Source organism: Euprymna scolopes, chromosome 16 (assembly GCF_053919585.1).
Source record: "Euprymna scolopes isolate OS-2025 chromosome 16, ASM5391958v1, whole genome shotgun sequence".
NCBI lineage: Eukaryota > Metazoa > Mollusca > Cephalopoda > Sepiida > Sepiolidae > Euprymna > Euprymna scolopes.
The window spans coordinates 76,376,484-76,398,237 of NC_136497.1; positions in this window are offsets into that span (position 1 = coordinate 76,376,484).

Consider the following 21,754-nt stretch of genomic DNA (forward strand, 5'->3'; position numbering starts at 1 on the left):
ATGAAGGCTACAAGCTAATCCTGATTGTATTGTTAAACCTGATCTTTCTTTCATCAGACATCCATCTCCCTGAAAATTTCTAGACGATAAAAGGCGGAGTTGAATCAAGCAGCTAAGGTGTTCTGATAAAAACACTGACCTCCATCCCCTTACTGGTTAAGACTTAGAAAGGTCAAAGGTAATGATCTGCAAAGCAAAAAAAAAACCTGTGTAGTTTAAATGTTAGAATCTTTTTTCTTTTTTTACAAGGGGTCGTCACTTATCAAGGCCCAAAGATCACTCGTGGGATGAGAGTTAAATAATATAATGTAGTAGTATAGTAATCGTTAATGCTATAATTTGGGTGCAATTTGATTATTTAAGAGGACGGTTCAACAAGAACTTAATTACATTAGACTTGAAGGCTATCAAACTGTATTCGGCCAGGAAGCAGGCTAATGGAACAGTGCTCTACAGGTGGGCAGTTGTGAAATTTCTGATGCGGTTGTTGAATTTCTTGAGAGGCGATGTATTGTATTGACATGTGTTGTGTCCAAGAAACTCATTGTACAGGTAAATTATCTAGAATGGTTGTGGAAAATAATGCACAATATAAGTTGTATATTGGATAAACAATAAAAAATGTATTTTATTGGATAGATAGAGAAAGTGATTAAAATTAAACGTATAAGTGAGTAGTTCATACTGATAATGTTGATAATTAGTGAGGAAATTTTCGCAGCAATATCTATTGATGCACCACAATTTGACTTGAGTGACGGCATGGGAAATGTATTTCATGGCAGGCTTATTGCAGTAATTAGTAAGGTTGAAGTACTTGTGGCTTGAGATTTTTAATAGTCATCTTGGAAAGACTCCTGGTGATTTTGACAGTGGGCATGAAGAAAATAGATATGATGATAAGATAATTAAAAAGAGAAAGAATTTCAGAATTTGGTCTTGCAACGGATGTAATGGTTGGAAACACCCCTTTGAGGACAAAGAAAAGCCATCTTGTTATGAATTTGGTACAGCGAATACTCAAGTAGATTATTATCAGGTTAGAAAAAAATGAAGTTCTTAAATGATGTGAAAGCAACACCTGGTGAAAAAATTCTAACACAACACAAACAGGTTACGTTGATGAATTCTTGAGATGAGGATACGTTATTTGTATTATTCGGATTCTTCAGACTACTGGTTTCATCCTAAGTGTCATTTTTACAACGTCTCGTTTGATGTGAGTACTTTAAGTACTGCACCACGGAGTCTTGCTGTGGCACAGTGGTTAGAGTACTTGGAAAAAACTCAGTTGTTAAAAGTGACCTTCTTCTGAATGTTGAACGTCTTTTGTTTTTTGTTTTTTTACATGGAGAGCACCAGTAATCAGGGCCCGGAAGCCACTTGGGGATAAGGGTTATTGTGTGTACAGTAATCAATGGGATAGTATCATAGTAATCGTTAGTATTGGAGATTTGATAAAGTGTCTTACTTAAGGGGGCGGTTCATCAGGAATTTGTTTATGTTGGACTTGAAGACACGCATGTTGTAGTCAGGTGGGAAACAGGCAAACAGAAGAGAGTTCCACAGGCGTGCACTTCTAAGAAAGAAGCTTTGTTCATGGCATCTATGTTTTGATTTAGGCACAGATAAAGAGTGGGCAAAATTACTGACAGTGGTTTCAGCTAGACGGATGTTTTTCATGAAAGATTGGCGAGGGGGAACCAGAGAGTGGAGCTCAGACGAGCACTTGCCATGGAAATAAAGTTCAGTTCTCAGTGTTGGCAACTGAAAATACAATTGCGAATTATTTAGGACTTCTGTCCAGTCAAGGCTGATAGAACGAGAGCATGCTACTCTTGTGAATTAAATAAAGGGTTTCGTTCTAATTTTTGTGTAAATTAACGAGTTTGTTGGAAAAAATTCCTGAGTTTGACAAGATACACCTGAAGAAGGTCGGTGGTTACCTCGACCAAAACATCATAAAACAAACACTCAAGATTGAGAACAGTAATCTGAAGAACCCAAATAATATGGACAAGTAGGTTATTTGCAAATTTACACTGAATAAAGCTCATGGGATAAACAGAAAGTTTCTACACAGAAGGAAGGTGTTGCGGTTGGGTGGAGAATATGGGAAATGCAGGTTTAGACATAAAGTGATGTAGAATTCAGATCCACTACAGGATATGTGGAAGAACAATGTAAGATGTTGAAGAATACACTATTGGATGTAACAGACCAAACTTGTAGTTGGACGAAATGGCTTTTAAGGCATAAAGCGACATGGCGCTGGAATGAAAAAGTGGGGCAGTGTATCAAGGAAAAGTAGAAATGAAGGAGTCAGTTGATAAAAGTTTTAGCGAATAAGATTGTGTATCTGGAAGCAAAGAGGACACTACATAAAGGAGGTTAAGAAAGCCAGATTTTTATATATACTATAAAGGCATGACAAAAAAAGATAACTAAACAGATGGAAAAGACAAATATGGATATTGTTGATAATGTTTTTGAGTTATGTTATGAATCGGACATATAATTATCTCTAGTGACCTCAGATGTAATCAAATAAATATGCTGACTTTTTCTTTCGATAACTTAAAATTTTTTAATTTCCCACTCTTCAAGTGTAATGTATTGATTTTATTTTTGATAACAGTAATAATGAAATATGTAAATATGATCAAATAAATTGTGTAGGAGTTATAAATGTTTTTGTTTTTTTCTGATATGATATATAATTAAGGTACGGTTCAAATGGCGGTGGTTTGCAATCCCACGACTTAATAATAGTAGTTGTTAGTATTGCTTTTTTCTATAAGTATTTCTAATATCATAATGTCTTAAAATATTTTTCTTTACAAAAAGATAATGGAGGGTTAGAACCAGATGAGTATGACAGTAGGGATGTTTGGATATGCTACTATGAGAACAATATTTGAATTTCGAGTGTCTATGAAACCGTGAAAATCTAGGAGTTGCAAAATCAGTATCCGGTTCAGCTATGAGAATTGAGAAAGAAATATTTAGTGAAACTGTAAACAAGATCAAGAAAGGTAAGGTTGCCAGACTCTCAGACTTGACGTTAGATAGGTGTGGTTGAAAGCCAATTTCTAAAAACTTTCCAACATATGCCAGCATATAAAACGGACGTTAAATGATGATGATGATGATGATGATGATGATGATGACGACGACGACGATGATGATTGTGCAGCTCAGGTTTTTGTTGAGTTTGCCTGTTTTACAGCATGCCAGTTACTTTTGGAGTCAAACAAAACACAATACCTACCGCTTATCATTAATTGTCAGAGATTTGAGTATTTGCTCAGCGTCTACATCTTATATAAAATCACTATATCTTATATAAAATCACTACATCTTATATAAAATCACTACATCTTATATAAAATCACTACATCTTATATAAAATCACTACATCTTATATAAAATCACTACATCTTATATAAAATCACTATATCTTATATAAAATCACTACATCTTATATAAAATCACTACATCTTATATAAAATCACTATATCTTATATAAAATCACTATATCTTATATAAAATCACTACATCTTATATAAAATCACTACATCTTATATAAAATCACTACATCTTATATAAAATCACTATATCTTATATAAAATCACTACATCTTATATAAAATCACTACATCTTATATAAAATCACTACATCTTATATAAAATCACTATATCTTATATAAAATCACTACATCTTATATAAAATCACTACATCTTATATAAAATCACTATATCTTAACCCTGTGTATCGCTTTATTGCAGGCTAATATTGTTTTTTAGTTTTGAAATTGCTATGACACACAGAGAAATAAAATTTGGTGTAACACTGGAAGAGCATAACAAGATGCCTTATTTGCCTGATTTTTGTGGAATTCAAACAAATATTTTGAAAGTTATGCTAATTATTCTATTTTTCTGGTAATTTTAAGTGTGTATCATTCTATTGCAAATGCCTAAAAATGTATGTTTTCGGTAACAAAACAATATTATAACTTCATATTTCCATTTATATGAAATAAAGGACATATCCAGTAACAATTAACCAAAAACAAGAACGTATTTCACATCATTTTGTTCAAAGAAATATTTATTTATCAACATAACTCCCACGCTTCAAAATCACTTTGAATAGCCTCTTGTCAACCCTGGAATCTATGCGGAATTGCAAATGGAACCCTTTATTTAATTCATGAGGTAGTTTACTTTGGTTTCATAACTCATGACTGGATAAAAATCTTAATTATATTTTTAGTATCAACCGAACTGAGGATTGAACCTTAAACCTTCAGAGGACTGTCACTTAGAACCGACTTTGAAAATCCGACTAGATAAATTTATTTATTTGTTTATTTATTTATTACGGACTGTTATCCTCATCATATAGTTGTTGTTTTCACGACGTTTCGGCCAACTATTCCTCTGGCCTTTGTGATGTGGTTAACCACGGCGGGATAGGAACTCCGAATCTCTCAACTGCATCCTCAACGAAACGGTGTGAAAATAATAACTGAAAGATGAGGATAATAGTCCGTAATAAATAAATAAATAATACAAATGATATATCTCAAGAATTCCAATTAATTAAATAAGATAAATGTATATTTTGTATTATTTCAATTATCCAGACTACTGTGCTCATCTTGGATTGCATTCTCCCAAAGTTTCAGTCGATGTAATCTCCAACCTTCTTAAGATGCATCTTGTTAATATCTAGCAAAGAATTTCGAGCGGAAGCCTTTATTTAATTCATGAGGTTATCTTGTTCTTGTTCCGTCAGCCATAACTCGTTAGAATAATATGAATTCTCAACCTCATCTAAAAAATTGTGACTTATAATTTATTAGGCCAACATGTTATGAAAAAATTTAGGATGCCTCTGGAACTCTGCTGAGAGAGGTTGAATGGGTTCCCATCAGTTCTCTTTTGTTTGGCAGTTGGTTGGATGGAGTGAGAGATAGTTAGCATCGGCTCTGAGTATTGACACAAAACATTGTGAGTGGTTGCACTTGAAGGCAATTCCTATTCCCCTCCACTCCACTACGATAAAAACTTCTTTCTTTAAATAAGACTTCTATTTATTAATAAGCGTTGTGTTTACTAATCAGATTAGTATTTACTATAAAAACTTCTATTTGTGAACAAGACGTTTTTATTTGTCCATCAGACATCTTCCATTTTGTTTTCAATTCTTTTTCTCCTCTCTATCTTCTGCCTATCTTCTTTTATTCTCTTATTTATTTAATCTTCTTTTCTTTTCTTTTTATTTTTTCTTTCCTCGTTTGTTTATTTTATTTTTTCGATTTGACATTTCCTTTTCATAGAATGTTATCATTTAAACGTTATAAAACAAAATGAGAGTTACAATACTAAAGGGAGGTAACTCACCTGACAAAAAAAAATTTAAGAAAAAAAAAAACTATTTTAATCAAAGTAAATCCTTCTCAATCTAACCTAACATACTTGACTACGACCTCCAACACGAACAACCCCCCCCCCTATCCTACATTACTTTGGTAGACCCCCATATACAAAAAAAAGTTTTAAATAAAACAAACTTGAGAATAACAACAAAAGAAGATTATTTTTTATTTAACAAAAATAGGAAGTCTATCTATTGTTTTTCAAATGTTACCTATTCTAACAAAAAAAGATATCTACAAAAAGAGGAAAACAAATTGCTTTTGATTTTCTGTAGGTTCTAAGGACAGTTTAATCTCATGACATTTTGATGTTTTCTTATAAACCAAAATAAAAATCGAAAGAACTCTCCACACAAAAAAGGAGGGAAAAAAAGCCCAATTTGACACAATAAATGGAAAAGAAACAAAAAATCATCCATCATGGCTACAGTTCTTTTGACAGCATAATGTATGTTTAAAGATTGTTATATATTTAAGAAATACATCATTTGACCGTTCTTCTCTTACTATATCTGGCTGTACATACACACATGCATACGTACGTATGCATATGACTATTAAAAAAAACTCTATAACAATAATATAATCAACATAATAAAATTAATATTTCAGATTTATCAATCATTAATTTTATTGTGTTAATGTAATTACATGTTCAATAAGGGTTTTATATAAAGCATCTGTCCTTCTTGACTTGCTAACCTACAAAAGCAAAGAAAGACACAAGGTCAGTTCTTAATGTGGAAAACATCCAGCTTCGCGAAAAAGTCAAACTCTGGACTGGAACAAAAATAAAAATTGCCTAAGTCTAGAAGGATTTCTCCTCTATTGACCGGGAACAGAATAGACTAAGTGTAGCATCAGAACAAATACTACACTTTGTAATATTTATTTGCAAAAAAAAAAAAAAATAAATAATAAATAAAATTACATTTTTGACAAATCAGACAAAAGGCCATTCAAAAATAAAAAGAAGTGGACGTATTTCGTTATTCTTTGTCACTTTACCTAAGAAGTGTCTATAATAATCTTGGCTTGAATCATCAATCCCCATAATACCACATTCACCTCAGTGGTCGTTCTATTTAAAATTCCAATTTTAATTAAAAAATTTTATTAAAAATAAATAAATTAAAAAAAAACTAGGAAGAATCATACAGCACCTCAAATGGTCACCTATATAAGTACTGTTGCTTAACTTCTGGATCTATTGATTTTTACAAGGCTGCCACTGCTTAACAAGGCCCGATGACGATTTGAAGATAAGGATTATTGAGTGCTAGATGGTCAGTGAGAATTCCGTAATGATCATTAGTGGTAGAAATTAAGTAGGATTTGATTATTTAAGAGGACGGCTCAACAAGAACTTGTTTATATTAGACTTCAAAGCTACCAAGTTTTAATTAGATGAGAAGTAGACCCGTCATATAGAAACCCACAGGTAGGCAGTTCAAGGAAAGACACTTTCTTTATTACAAGAAGTTGTCCCAATGTGATTATAGTCGAAAATAGAATGTCCCATGAAAATGGCACAAATATATCACATATCTTGTTTGGGGGCTCACTAGACTTTGCAGCGTTTACCTTCTAACTCTATAGGCAAATTCAGCACTAAGAATAATAGTGTTATGTATGAATTACAGTAAAAAAAAGAGTTCATATATTCAAGGTTTACGTCATAAAACCTCAAATCCCTGCTTCATATGGGATCTTTAGTCATAGCCAAATACCTAAATCCACAAGTAAATGATATTTGGCATCTGCACAGATATTTTTTAAGCCATTCTTTTTCTGAGACTTTGATGGATTTCTTTTACAAGAACACAGTTCAACACAGCAACATTTATTTGCCAAATAAGCAACAATCTATACAGGGAAGCTGACCGGGTCATTGAACCCAACTTGTAATTATCATATACTAGCCTAAAAGCAATCATTTTGAACCGCTTTTAGTCTACAAGATCGTTTTATGCCAAATTTATTGCTATTCTAACCACTTATTTCTGAAAGTGAATCGTAGTTTGTTTAAAGCATTGCTGGTAAACAGGTACATATGCGTTTGTTAAAAATTAAAAAAATTAGTCACTACCAAAATTTCAGCTATGTAACACGTCAGGTAAGATCTTGAGAAATAGAATAAGGTAAGAAGAAATCTGTAACACCAACTTTAACTATGGTGAATAAAAGCGGTTGGGGGGGACACAAACTTAGACTACAGGTGACCCTGTAGGACACCTTTCTTCAGTGTCACCTGGAAAAGGACATTAACAGTGAAATAAATATGATGTGTATACATAAAACATATTTATACAAAACTAAGAGCCCTTTGAACTCATTATTTAGTGTATAACGTGCCTTTCATTTTTCTTACATTTGATCCCCCATTTTACTTGGTGATTCCTGTCAAATTTGATGGAATTTGGGCCCTATCACATTTTAAATGTACTTAGCAATTACAATAGAGACTATTTCAATCAAGACCCAGTAAACCTTTTTCACTGCAAATATTGTTTTGACACCAACTCATCCCCAAAATATATGTCCAAATAAATAACCCCTAAAACTGGCGAAGAACATTTGATTCTTGGTAAAAATTTTAGTGCTTCATGTTTTATATATCTTCATTTATATTATTCATTTATTCATGGCGTTAAGTTTGTTTGTTTTGTTTTAGTGCATATCTATCCATTTTCGGGTTCACTTATTTTGATAAAAGCTTTTTACACTTCAATTGCTTTATATGTTCAAATATCTGTTTATGGTGTTTAGTTTGGTTGTTTTGTATAGAAATTTTGTTTTTGTTTCTGGCTTTGCAGAACATGATTAAGTTTTGGAAAGGGACACTCAATAACCCTTATCCTCGAATGGCCTCCGGACCTTGATAAGTGGTGATTCCTATGTAAAAAAAAAGAAAAAAAAGGAAACAAACAATAACATTAATGTTTGATTCATAAGTCAGTATCTGCTGACATCCTCATCTGGTCAATCTATTTATTTATAGTTTTTTTTTTATGCGTGAATGCACAAAACCCCTAATACAAGACTAATAAATACAAAAGGCACATAATAATTAAACAACACCTCTCTTTTATAACAAAACCACGAAAAGGTTTATTTCGCATTAAGGAGGACAGTGTCCAAGGCGAAAGAAAAGAAAAAGGAACAAAAATTTTCGATGTTCTACCGTCTGGAAGCAGAAAAATTGAAATGCCCCCAGACTGTCCAGTGGAAGTCTTCAGTGGATAGTCGCAGCTTGGGGGGGGGGGAGCGGGTCCAGTGGACAGGGAGCGAGAGGTGAGAGGTCTGTGTTCTTTGGTGGTCAGGGCTCCTCTGCTGGCTGTTTGATCGTTCGAGACAGGAGTAAATAGTCCATTAAGGAACACATAGGATTAATATGCACTGGTCAGTATGTGGACAAAACAGTCAGCAAGAGAGCATTAATCCACGAGAAAATAGTCTGTTATGTTAACTGCCACATGTTATATATTAGCCTGGGTTCCTGGCGTTGCTCGGGTATTTTTAAGTGTGTGTTGAACAACAAAAAAAAAAAAGTTGTAGTAGGCAGGCAAGCTCGAACCCGCGACGTGGAGGCGGAAAAGAAAGTGGAGGTGTGTGTAAGGGTGTTGGTTGAGCAAAAAAAAAAAAAAATTGGTAATAGGCAGGAAGACTCGAACCCATACCGCGAAGGAGGAACAGAAAGTGAAAAAAAAAACAAAAAAAAAACGTGACGCGTTAACTGTTGCGGCCAATCGCCACACCGGAAGTGATGTAGGTTCAAATTAAGGCTAGCCTCTCGAAAAGAGGCGATGACTGTTGAAAAAGCGACACCTCCCTGTAGAAAAGTACCCAGTTGAGGGTGAAGGAAATAATGTTTTGGGCGAATTTTTCGATTTTTGTTCTCCGAAAGGGTCAAGCTTCAAAATGATACCGATCTCGTGAAAATCCGTCGCCTTTCTGGAAAGTTTTTGCGAGATATACAAACATACATACATACATACATACGTACATACATACATACATACATGATGATTGCAACGTCTTGTCAGACGAGTGCCACTCCCTCAGACATTTAAAATCCATGAGCCCAAATGCCTGAGGGAGTATCTATACGAAGATGATGTTTCAGAGTCTTAGCTTTGTACGACAGCTAAGTCTCTCTCTCGGTTCAAAATACGTACATACATACATACATACATACATACATGATGATTGCAACGTCTTGTCAGACGAGTGCCACTCCCTCAGACATTTAAAATCCATGAGCCCAAATGCCTGAGGGAGTATCTATACGAAGATGATGTTTCAGAGTCTTAGCTTTGTACGACAGCTAAGTCTCTCTCTCGGTTCAAAATGTTGAGATCCAGCAACAAGCAAGAGCAAGACAGCCAGCAACAAATTAAACTGCAGACCAGCGTAATGCGGGTAATGGTCTCCCGCTTTATGGTTTTTTAAATCAGAGATTTGCTTCTCCTAGAAAGGTTGCCTTCACCACGGCTTACGGGAGCCCTCTCCACCCCAATACACATATACACACACACAAATACACACGGTGCTAGTTGGTCGTTGACCCAGAAAAAGAGTTCATTCGCCCTTTGTACATACATACATACATACATACATACATACATACATACATACATACATACATACGTACGTACATACATTCATACATACATTTAAACAGACAGGTGAGATTTATATTATAGCTGGATTTTAATTTTTTGTAAGGAGACATAGAAGTGGTGCAAAACATGTTCTGTTTGGGGAATTGATTTTACCTGTCCTAGGACGGGCATTTTTCTACTTTATTTATAATTCCTTTTATTTTTTGTAGACGAAAGTTCTGATATCCGCGGTGAGTGACCACATCTAAAACTAGAACGTTATCAAACTGCATATCATCAAAATATACAATTTCTTTTTATATAAATGATCAAATTAAGATGTCTAACCAGTAATTAAATTATCCTTTTACACTTATTTCTTTCTTTACGTGTAACCAGACTTTTAGATATACTTTTTTATATATGTCTCTTTTTCGTTATTACTATTGAGTGTTTTTTTTAAATGATTAATTTTCAATGCATTAAGAATATTATGTACGGCCAAGAGAAACACGAAAGAGATAGAAATAGAGATATGAGAGAGTGTGTGGGGGGGGTTAAATTGGAGAGTAAGGAAGCGGAGAAGTATAGTAGAGTAAGTAAAGAAAAATTGGTTGCAGCTAAGAAGATCAAGGAAGCAATAAATACAGAGATATGAGGGAGGGTGAGAAAGAAAGAGAGAAAGAGAGATAAAAACAGAGAGGGGTATATAGGAGGACTCAGATAGAGAGAAGGGAGAAGAGAGAGGATGCAGTTAAGAAAGATGGAAGAGAAGAGGTGAACGGGAGATAAGAAAAGAAAGGGAAAGGACGAAGGCTGTTGTGCGACGAACGTAAAAGACAGACAAGGAAAAAAGATAGTTAGAGGAAGAGAAAGAGATAGTTGGTTGGTTGTTGTTGTTTTACGGCATATCAACCCTTTTCAGGTTATTTAATGCCGAATCCAGTGATTTTAAAGAACAAATTTTTAATAGAATATATTTGTTCTTTTTCCAAGTCGGTTTCTATCTAAACCATAGTTGGGACCCTTACACGTGCTACCACTCCGGATCAGAGTGGACCTGGGAGCAATGGCAATTAAGAGGTGGCTCCACACTCCCCCAAATCCACAAGTTGGGGCCTCAGCATCGGATATAATTTAAGGTCATATTCAGAACCGAAAGAGATAGAAAAATACAGATAAAGGTACGTCTAGAGGAAGAAAGGAGGGGAAATGCAGTTGGTAAAGAAAGATAACTACATTAATTAAAAACGAAGATAGAGAAAAGAAATTATAGGAGAATAAAGACGTTGCGAATCTATCTCTGCTCTATCGTTATTTTCAGAATAAGCTCTCGACTGAGCTTCTATCTATAGTATACTCCAGTAAAACGTTCACAAAACACTCGTCTACCAACAACCACTGTCAACGATTTCTCCTACTTTTTACCTGTGCCTAAAAGTAAACGAAAATTTCATCAGCAAAGTCGCTTTCTTAAAACTGTTCGTTTTTGGTATACACTACAGTGGGGATGCTTTCCGGCTGACTGTAACATGGTCGTTTTCAAGTCCAACATAAACAAGTTCTTGTTGCGCCGTCCTTTTAAATAATTAAACCCTACCTAAGTTCCACAATTACCGATCATCACGATGTTGTCTCACCGGTCACCCGACACTCATTGACCCTTATCCTTGAATGACATTTGGACCTTGATAAGCGCTGACACCCCTTTGTAAAAAATATAAACTCTAATAATTAAAGGAAGAAAGAAAGACAGAAAGAAATAAACGCAGAAAAGAAGGAAAAGTAGAAAGCTGTTGTACGACGATAGGAGTTAAGGAAAGAAATAAACAAAAAAAAAAAAATGACGTAGAAAGAGAACGAAAGAGGGAGAGAGGGTAGGTAAGAGTAGATGTGGTTAAGAGAAAAAGAAAGGAAAGTTATAGGCGAATAGAGTAATTCAATAATTACAAGAAACCTTCTCAAGCACCAATAACTATGGCTAATATACATTACTTGAAAGTACTTCTTTCAAACTCCTTTGAGAGCATTGCCAGGGCCGCTGCGAGAAAGACTCTCTCTCTCTCTCTCTCTCTCTCTATCTCTCTCTCTCTCTCTCTCTCTCTACCGTGATAGAAAGTTACTTACGCCTGAAAGTATCCTGTACCCCTACAAGGCCACCATTCGCCAATGTATGGAGTATTGTTGTCACATTTGAGCTGGTGCACCTGTTACTAGTCTCTCGCTCCTGGACAGGGTTCAAAAGAGAGTCGACCACCTGATAGGTCCTGGACTGTCATCCAAGCTTCAACCACTGTCCCATCGACGAAATGTTGCATCCCTCTGACTGTTTTACAAGTATTTTAATGGTGGATGCTCTGACGAACTACAAGCCCTTGTACCCTCTTAATGTAAATACCCCGACAAACACGACAAGCAGCCGAGTTCCATCCTTACACAGTAGAAATTCCTAGATGTAAGAAGGCCTTCTACTATGATAGTTTCTTCCCCAGAACTTCTAGCCTCTGGAATTCCATTCCGGGTTCATGTTATCCAAACTGTACTGACATGCAGAAATTCAAGTGTAATGTGAACAGACATCTTGCTACTCGACTCTCTGCATAGTATCCCTGCAATAACTGTCCCTGATAGTAGCCCCCGACATCAAAGTGGCACTGTGTCTTGTTTAGGGTGAAAATAGAATTTAAAAAAAAACAAGTGAGCATGCATGGTCCCTCGTGAGTGCACAGTGAACGAGGCATAAAAAAATGACTAAGTTCAGCATTCCCCCCCATCCCCAAAAGTCCGCAGGAGACGCCAAATCCTGGTGAAAATAAAGAAACGATGTAGTTTTAGGCCTTAACATATGTAAATTTGAGTTCTGCACCATGCATAAAATGAAATGACTAAGTCCATCATTTGCTCCCCACCATTTAGCCCCAAAAGTCCCTAAGACCTTAACATATTTAAATTTGTGTTCAGCACCATGCAAAACTGCTAAGTAGATATACACAGACAATTTTGGAGAAATATGATAAAATAGTCCCAAAAATGGAGTGCTTTTATTAGCCCTAAAATAGCCCTTGGGGCACACACAAAAGTTATCACGAAGTATAGACAAAAAAAAATATATAGTAATCAGTTAATTACAACTTTTCAGAAAGTGTTATAAAAATCCAAGGCATCAATTTTTTTTTAATAAGCACAAAAGTGTCAATTTTAGCCATTTTAACACGAAAGGCACCTCTGAGGGGGGGGGGGCAGTCGAAGTTTTCCTGGAAAATCCGTTCTGTTACTTTTTTACTCATATCATGTTCAATGTTTGCACTAAATTTTAAAAAATTCAAAGGCGAGAAAAGTGCACACAGACGAACGGACGAACGGACAAGGGTGAATTTACAGGTCCATCCTCCTTTTGTCGGGAAACCAAAAAAAAAAAAAAAATAGAGAAAGATGGAGAGAAAATATAACTAAAAAGTACGTATTTATTCACGTGTGTGTGTGTGTGTATGTATGTGTGTGTGTGTGTGTGTGTGTGTGTGTGTGTGTGTGTGTGTGTGTGTGTGTGTGTGTGGTTGTATTGATTCGTTTGACGACATATCAATCCTTTTCGGGTTCAGTTATTTTGATAAAATGTTTTAAGGGGAGATAATACAGTTAAGAAAGATGGAAATAGAAAAAAGCTGTCCAACGACTAAACCAAAGAAAGAAAAAGATAGACAAAGAGAAAATACGGGTAAGGGATATGCAAAAAGAAAGAAAGAGAAGGGTGAGAGAGAGATAAGAGAGAAAAAAGAAAGAAGGAAAGACGAAAGCTGTTGTGCGACTAAGATAACTACAGAAAAAGATGGAAAAAAAAAGATGTCGAGAAAGTGAGAAAGAGAGAACTAGTGGAGGGAAGATGTAGTTCACAAAGAAAGACAATCTACGGGAATTAAAAACAAAGATAAGAGCAGCACTTATCGTCGAGTAGCTTTTGGGCCTTGATAAGCGGTGACACCCCTAGTAAAAAAAAAGAAAGATAAACCGTAGTTAATAAAATAAAGAAACAAACAAACAAACAAAGAAAAGAAGAAAGAAAAATGAAAAGAAGAGAAAAAAGCTATTGTAGGACTAAGATAATCAAGAAAAGAAACCGATAAAAAAAGATAAAAATGTGACGTAGACACAAAAAGGAAGAGGGAGATAGGTGAGTTATATTAGAGGTGGTTAAGAGAGAAAGAATCGAAAGTGATAGGTAAGGAGAATAGAGAGAGGTGGAGAGAAAAATACAGTTAAGAAAGAAAGTAAGATAGCATAATAAAGAAATTACATTGATGGAAGACGATATTGATTGTTAACGTTGAAGGTGCCGTCAAATATAAGTAAATTAAACTAATTTAAGCGCCTGAAGACGTTCGTCTCGCAAAACAATTATGCAGACTTTTTCAAATTCTTTTTTTTTTGTTACATTTTTATTTATTCATTTTTATTAGTTTTCGTCTTTTCAAAAAATCCAATTCAAATTTAATTTTGGTAAAAAAAAAAAAAAAAAAAAAAAAGAATGTATTTCTAGAAATGGCGGCAACGGATGAGAAAATGAAAACGAATGTGACAAACCAACAAATAAAAATTTAAAAAAATAATAAAAAAAAAAAAGTTTGGCAATGAAATTTTAAAATGAAGATGAAAGGAGCTAAAAAGAAGGTGGTATTTTTTTTAGCTTTTTATGTTTTGTTTCCATTTAATTATGTTTCTTTATTTACTAGTGGGACCCCTGGAAACTTCACAGTTATATGCTTCATCTGTTGTATATCGGTATTTATTTATTTAGCATTTTTTACTCTTTTTCAACCGAAACAAGGAATATTCTCACATAAGAGAATACTATCATGTCTCATAGGGGGTTGTGGGGAGTTGAGCAGCGAAATGTCTCTTCACATTATATTTAAACTTCTGCAAGTTAGTACAGTAAAGGCAGCTGGAAACTAGGAGGGAATTCCAACGTTTAGCACCTAGAGAGAAGAAACTATTAGTGGAAAGCTTTCTAGAATCTAGAAGCATCAACAGTGAAGGGGTGGGATATTGCTGTTTGTCGAGTTTGTTGGGGACATGTATGTTGAATTTATCAGAGCATATCCCATCAAAGTACTATAACAGATGTGTGGATGCAACATTGCGTCAATGGGACAGAGGTTTGTGCTTGTGTTATATATAGGTTTCATTATTATCAAGTCTTATTATTATTATTCTTTTTGTTGTTGTTATTGTTCGTTGTTAGGAAGTCTTATTAAAAGTGAGTCTTAGAGTCTTAGAGAGTCTTATTAAGGGGTATGTTGCGTTCTGTGTTCGTGTTATGAAGAGATTCATATATATAAAATGTTCATACTTAGAAGTGTAGTGAGGAGACAGTGTTGAGACAGTCTTAGTGTTCCCATTGTAGATATGAGATGTAGAGACATTGTATGTGAAGACATTTTAAAACACAGGATATATAAGACATATAATGACAATTTCACTTTACCTTTTGGTAGAATTACAACACAAAGACGACGTTTATAAAAACACATGACGCATTTATTTCCATGGATCGGTCGGTGGTTTTCTTAGTCAGGAATTCAAAGTTTTACATTCTATGTTTCAAAGTTGACCGTCTCGCTTCCAGACGTTCGACTGTCCATCTCTGGACTCCAGACTGTCGTATGTCGTCCTCAGACTCTCTCTGCTTAACTCTCAAGTTTCTAACTATATCGAGAACTTTCCATTTTCCATGACGTCATACACATGTTAAAACATGTGTCTTCTTTCACGTGTTCTGGAAATGCGTGTCCAATACATTTTCCTTTGTTTACAAAAGGAATTTTAACCTATATTTCCAGTAACCTATATTTCCAATATGTTAAAAAATGTTTATTAAATTATCCTATAGTTGCATTCCTCATTCAATTTCATAACAGAATTGACAAATGCACATTCCTTTTCTTAAAACTATTTTATCTCTAAGCTAAACAATGGTTTGTTTTTATATTCCATTTTCTAATTCTCTCTCGCAATCTATTTCTAATCCTAAATTACGAAGTTCGAATTTCGTCTATTCTATTTCATTTTCTGGTAACCTCGGTGTGCCAAGTTCGAATCCAATTCGTTCCAGAAACACATTTTTATATAACACATTCTTGACCTTGTGTTTAACCTTCTATAAGAGGTACAAAGGTTCTCACTCTTATAAAGGGCTCAAAAAACAGTCTCAAATTTTATAGGCTCTGCACTGTCAGCCAAGTGTTACATCCCCTTTTCATGTAAGTATAAAAATAGAGAGATTTAGTTAAAATGAAAATGAAATAGAATAGACGAAATTGTCGAGGGTGTTTACGTCGTGGGGGCACAAGTGCTTGCAGTTCGTCAGAGCATTCACCATATATATATATATATATATATATATATATATATATATATATATATATATACTTTCGAATGGATGGTCACATTCAATGCTGCCAAGACTAAACTTGTTTCCTTCAAAAATTACAAGAAACCTTCTCTACCACCAATAGCAATGACCAAGGACTTTTTATTACATTGAAAGCATTGTCAGGACCGCTGCAAGGAAGGTAGGCTCTCTCTACCATGCTAGAAAACTACTAACATTCGAAAGTATATATATATATATATATATATATATATATATATATATATATATATATATCACCTTACAGATGCTAAACTTCTGACTGACCAAGAATATGGATTTAGGCAAGCCCGTTCCACAACAGCCACCCTAACTGTAATCTCTGAACGTATATACTATTTACTGGACAAAGCAGGGGAGGATAGAGTCATAGCTCTAGATATATCTAAGGCTTTTGACAGGGTATGGCATGAGCGTCTCCTGAGGAAAATTAGATCATACGGTATCACTGGAAGAATACTTAACATAATTAAATCCTTCTTAGATAAGAGAAAAATCCAGGTTGTCCTCGACGGTCGTACATCTAAACAATATGAGATAAATGCGAGAGCGCCTCAAGGGTTTATCCTTGGACCTCTATTATTTTTAATATTCATAAATAGTCTCCCCGACAATGAGATGGGTATATATACTGATGACACCACACTCTATAACAGGCATGACAGGAAAACAAATGAACACATATCTAAGGAAATGGCAGAATCACTAGAGGATGATCACCAATCTGTAGTGGAATGGGGACAAAAATGGATGATCACATTCAATGCTACCAAGACTAAACTTGTTTCCTTCAATTCCTACAAAAAACCTTCTCTACCACCTATAGCAATGGCCAATGATTCTTTATCTGAAAGTACATCTTTTAAACTCCTTGGCCTAATGTTCACAGGAAACATGAGTTGGAACAATTACATTGAGAGCATTGCCAGGACCGCTGCGAAGAAGGTAGGCTCTCTCTACCATGCTAGAAAACTACTAACACCTGAAAGTATCCTGTACCTCTATAAGGCCACCATTCGCCCATGTATGGAGTATTGTTGTTATATTTGAGCTGGTACATCTGCTACTAGTCTCTCGCTCCTAGACAAGGTTCAAAAGAGAGTCACCAATCGGATAGGTCCTGAACTGACATCTAAGCTTCAGCCTCAGTCCCATCGACGAAATGTTGCATCCCTCTGTCTGTTCTACAAGTATTTTAATGGTGAATGCTCTGACGAACTGCAAGCACTTGTGCCCCCACGACGTAAACACCCTCGACAAACCCGACAGGCAGCTAAATTCCACCCCAACGCAATAGAGATCCCTAGATGTAAAAGAGCTTTCTACTCAAGTAGTTTCTTTGCCAGAATTGCTAGACTTTGGAATTCCATTCCAGGTCCCTACTTTCCCAACTATACTGACATGCAGAAGTTAAAGTGTTTTCATCCAATATTTTTTAAAGTCATCCTCTCTTTTCGATTGTCTAGCCTTAAATTAAACATAAACCACTTCTGGTTTGGCGGTGGTCGTAACAGCAAAGACGTCCGTTTTTTTTCCTGTTCTTTTTCTCCTTCATGGTATGGGTTCGAGCCTACCTTCCTACTGCCACTTTTTCTTTGCTCAACAAACACATGCAAACACCCGAGCAACGCCGCGCTGAAATGCTAGTCTAGATATCTATGAAAGTGAAAGCGTCTGTGTGTGTGTGTGTGTGTATGTCTGTCTGTCTGTCTGTTTACATTTCCCTCCAAAATAACTCTGTCAATTTTCAGTCTACAGACTCGAAATTTGATATACACGGTAGTGAGATTCTAAAATTTCAAGTGTTTAGACCCAAAATTGGTAGAGGAGTTCGGTAAAGTTCGTTGAACTTTGACCCCTTAACAGCCAAATTTCTGGCGGAACACGGATTGCAAAGATTTTTCCAAATCTCACTAGCCTGTATATCAAATTTCGAGTCTGTAGATTGAAAATTGACAGAGTTATTGCGTAGTGAAATGTACACAGACAGACAGACAGACACACACACACACACTTTATATATATATATATATATATATATATATATATATATATATATATATATATATATATATAATAAATTCCACAGCCAAACAATGTCACAACCCACAAAAGCCACGAAAGCATTTCGTTGATTGTCATGGCTCTTGTGGGCTGTGACGTTGTTTGGCTGTGGAATTTATTATATATAATCTCCCATATTCTCAAAATCATATATATATATATATATATATATATATATATATATATATATATATATATATATATATATATAGTGTATCACAAAACTGAGTACACCTCTCACATTTCTTCAAATATTTAAGTATATCTTTTCATGGGGCAACACTGAAAAAATGATTTTTTGACACAATGAAAAGTCGTCTATCAGCAACAAACATAACAGACTTTGTTTAAAATATCTAATTTACTCTCCTGGGTATGGAGTTTACCAGAGCTTCATATGTAGCCACCAGAGCTAACAGATGTTTGAGACTTGGCCACCTCCATATTCTGCTTGAGGATGCCCCAAAGATGTTCTATTGGGTTCAAGTCTGGAGACATGCTTGGCCAGTCCATCACCTTTACCCTCAGCCTCTTCAGTAAAGCGGTGGTTGCCTTGTGTGTTTTGGGTCATTGTCATGCTGGAACACTTCTCAGCGACCCAGTTTCTGGAGGGAGGGGATCATGCTCTGCTGCAGTATTTGACGATACTTGTTGGAGCATTTTTCCCTCAATGAAATGTAACTCTCCAATACCTGCAGCACTCATGCAGCCCCAGATCATGACATTCCTACCACCATGCTTGACTTTAGACATGACACACTTATCTTTGTACTCATCACCTGGTCACTGCCACACATGCTTAAGGCCATCAGAACAAACAAATTAAATTTCGTCTCATCAAATCATAGAGTATGGTTTCAGACTTTGTTAACATGTCTTCAGCAAACTGCTTTTGGGCTTTCTTGTGTATGGCCTTCAGAAGAGGCTTCCTCCTGGGGTGACAGCCATGCACACCAATTTGATATAGTGTGTGGCATATGGTCTGAACAGTAACAGGCTGAGCCCCAACCTCTTTAATCTCTGCAGCAATGATAACAGCACTCCTATGCCGATTTTTCAAAGAAAGCATTTGGATGTGATTCTCAGCACGTGCGCTCAGCTTCTTTGGATGACCTAACTGAGGCCTGTTCTGAGTGGACCCTGCTCTTTTAAAATGCTGGATGATCTTAGCCACTGTGCTGTAGCTCAGTTTCGAGGTGTTAGCAATCTTCTTGTAGTCGTAGCCATCTTCATGTAGTGCAACAATACGTTTTATAAGATCCTCAGAGTTCTTTGCCATGTTGTGCCATGTAAGAACTTTCAGTGACTGGTGTGAGAGCTATACTACAAATTTGAATACACCTGCATGTATGAACACATGGCACGGTTAGACTAATGAGTCGCATAACATTTTGGAGGGGAAAAAAGCAGTACTCAATTTAGACATTTAGGGATGTAGTTTTTTAGGATTGTACTTACTTTTTAGGGGTGTAGTTTCTTAGGGGTGCACTCACTTTTGTTGTCAGGGATTTAACTTTTAGTGGCTATATTTTGAGTTATTTTGAGGGAAAAATAAATAAACTTTGTTATATATGCTGCTGACAGACTACTTTTCATTGCGTCAAAAAATTATTTTTTCGGTGTTGTCCCATGAAGAGATAGACTTAATATTTGAAGAAATGTGAGGAGTGTACTCATCTCATTTTTGTGATACACTATATATATATATATATATATATATATATATATATAGAGAGAGAGAGAGAGAGAGAGAGAGATATGGATATAGTGTAAAATTTTGTTGAAAATTCAAAGACTCACGTTTTCTTTTTTATAACCTTCGTTTATTTATATGTATATATGTGTGAAGAATTTCCTGACTAGATAGTTTTATAAAACATTATAATAACATTGGACGCAGTGCCATTATTAATTGTTTAGGTTTTTTTACCATATATTATTAAAGAAGAAAAATTTTACAAAGAAAGGAAACCAAAATACACTTTTAAAATATTTTTTCTCCTTAGCTCTAATTCAATGTTTAAACACCTAAATAAGACAAAATGTGGTAAATAGGTGGTGGGATAGAAAAAAATTATTATTTTCCTTTCACATTTCTATTTTATCAATCAATACAATATGATTGTTTATCGTTTTAACGGTTACTGCGGAGGATGACTACGTAGGGCATACCATTCAGCGTTCGAAGGTTAGAGTTTCCCAACTTGCACTCCCCACCTCGATAGGTAGGCACAAAAAAAATGTCCAACACCCGGGCGTGTAGAGGCTCATGTCGGCCATTGGTGAACATTTATTGCAGAGCCAGATTTTAATTGAAAGATACACGGATGAAACTTTCTCTATCTTACATAGAGCAAGCTTGAAAATTCACTTTAAAAAAAAAGTGTATTTTGGTTTCCTTTCTATGTAAAATTTTTCTTATTTAATAATATCTGGTTAAAAAACTCAACAATTAATAATGGCACTGTGCCTAGTATTATTCAAATGTTATATATATATATATATATATATATATATATATATATATATATATATATATATATATTAGTGATGGGACGATTCTAAAATTTTTCCCGATTCTGATACAATTACTGCTTTTGTGCTAAATTGCCGATTCTGATACAATTACCAATTCCGATTCCGATTTCGATTCTTTATAAGTCTCTAATTATTTAACTATAAGATAGTTATTTTCTTTGATCTTCGTAAAAAACACATGTTCAATATGTAGATATTTTACTAAGCATCAAAATACACTTGTGTAGGATGATCTATCGATTTAAGCTTTATGCGTAATTTAAAATCAATAAATATTTATTATTTTATCATTGTTACCAGCAATGGAAGAGCTTGGTTTAAACAAAATCACATTAAAAAATACAGTTAAAAGAATACACGCCTGTCTCTCAGTCCTTTCTACTTTTTCTCAGAAACTACTGGACGGATATAGCTTAAATGTTGTACAGATCTTTGTTATGATAAGGCAAAACGAACTAAGTATTATGGTATCCTTTTGTTGCAGAGTTAGAGATTAATAGGCGATTAGTCACTACAATATTATGGCGATTAGTCACTACAATATTACAGTTACTCTCACTTTTTTCTCGGAAACTATTAAGCCGATCTGGCTGAAATTTTCTACGAATCTTTGCTATGATAAGGTGCAGGGAACTAAGTTTTATGGTATCCATTTGATCGATAGTTAGGGATTAA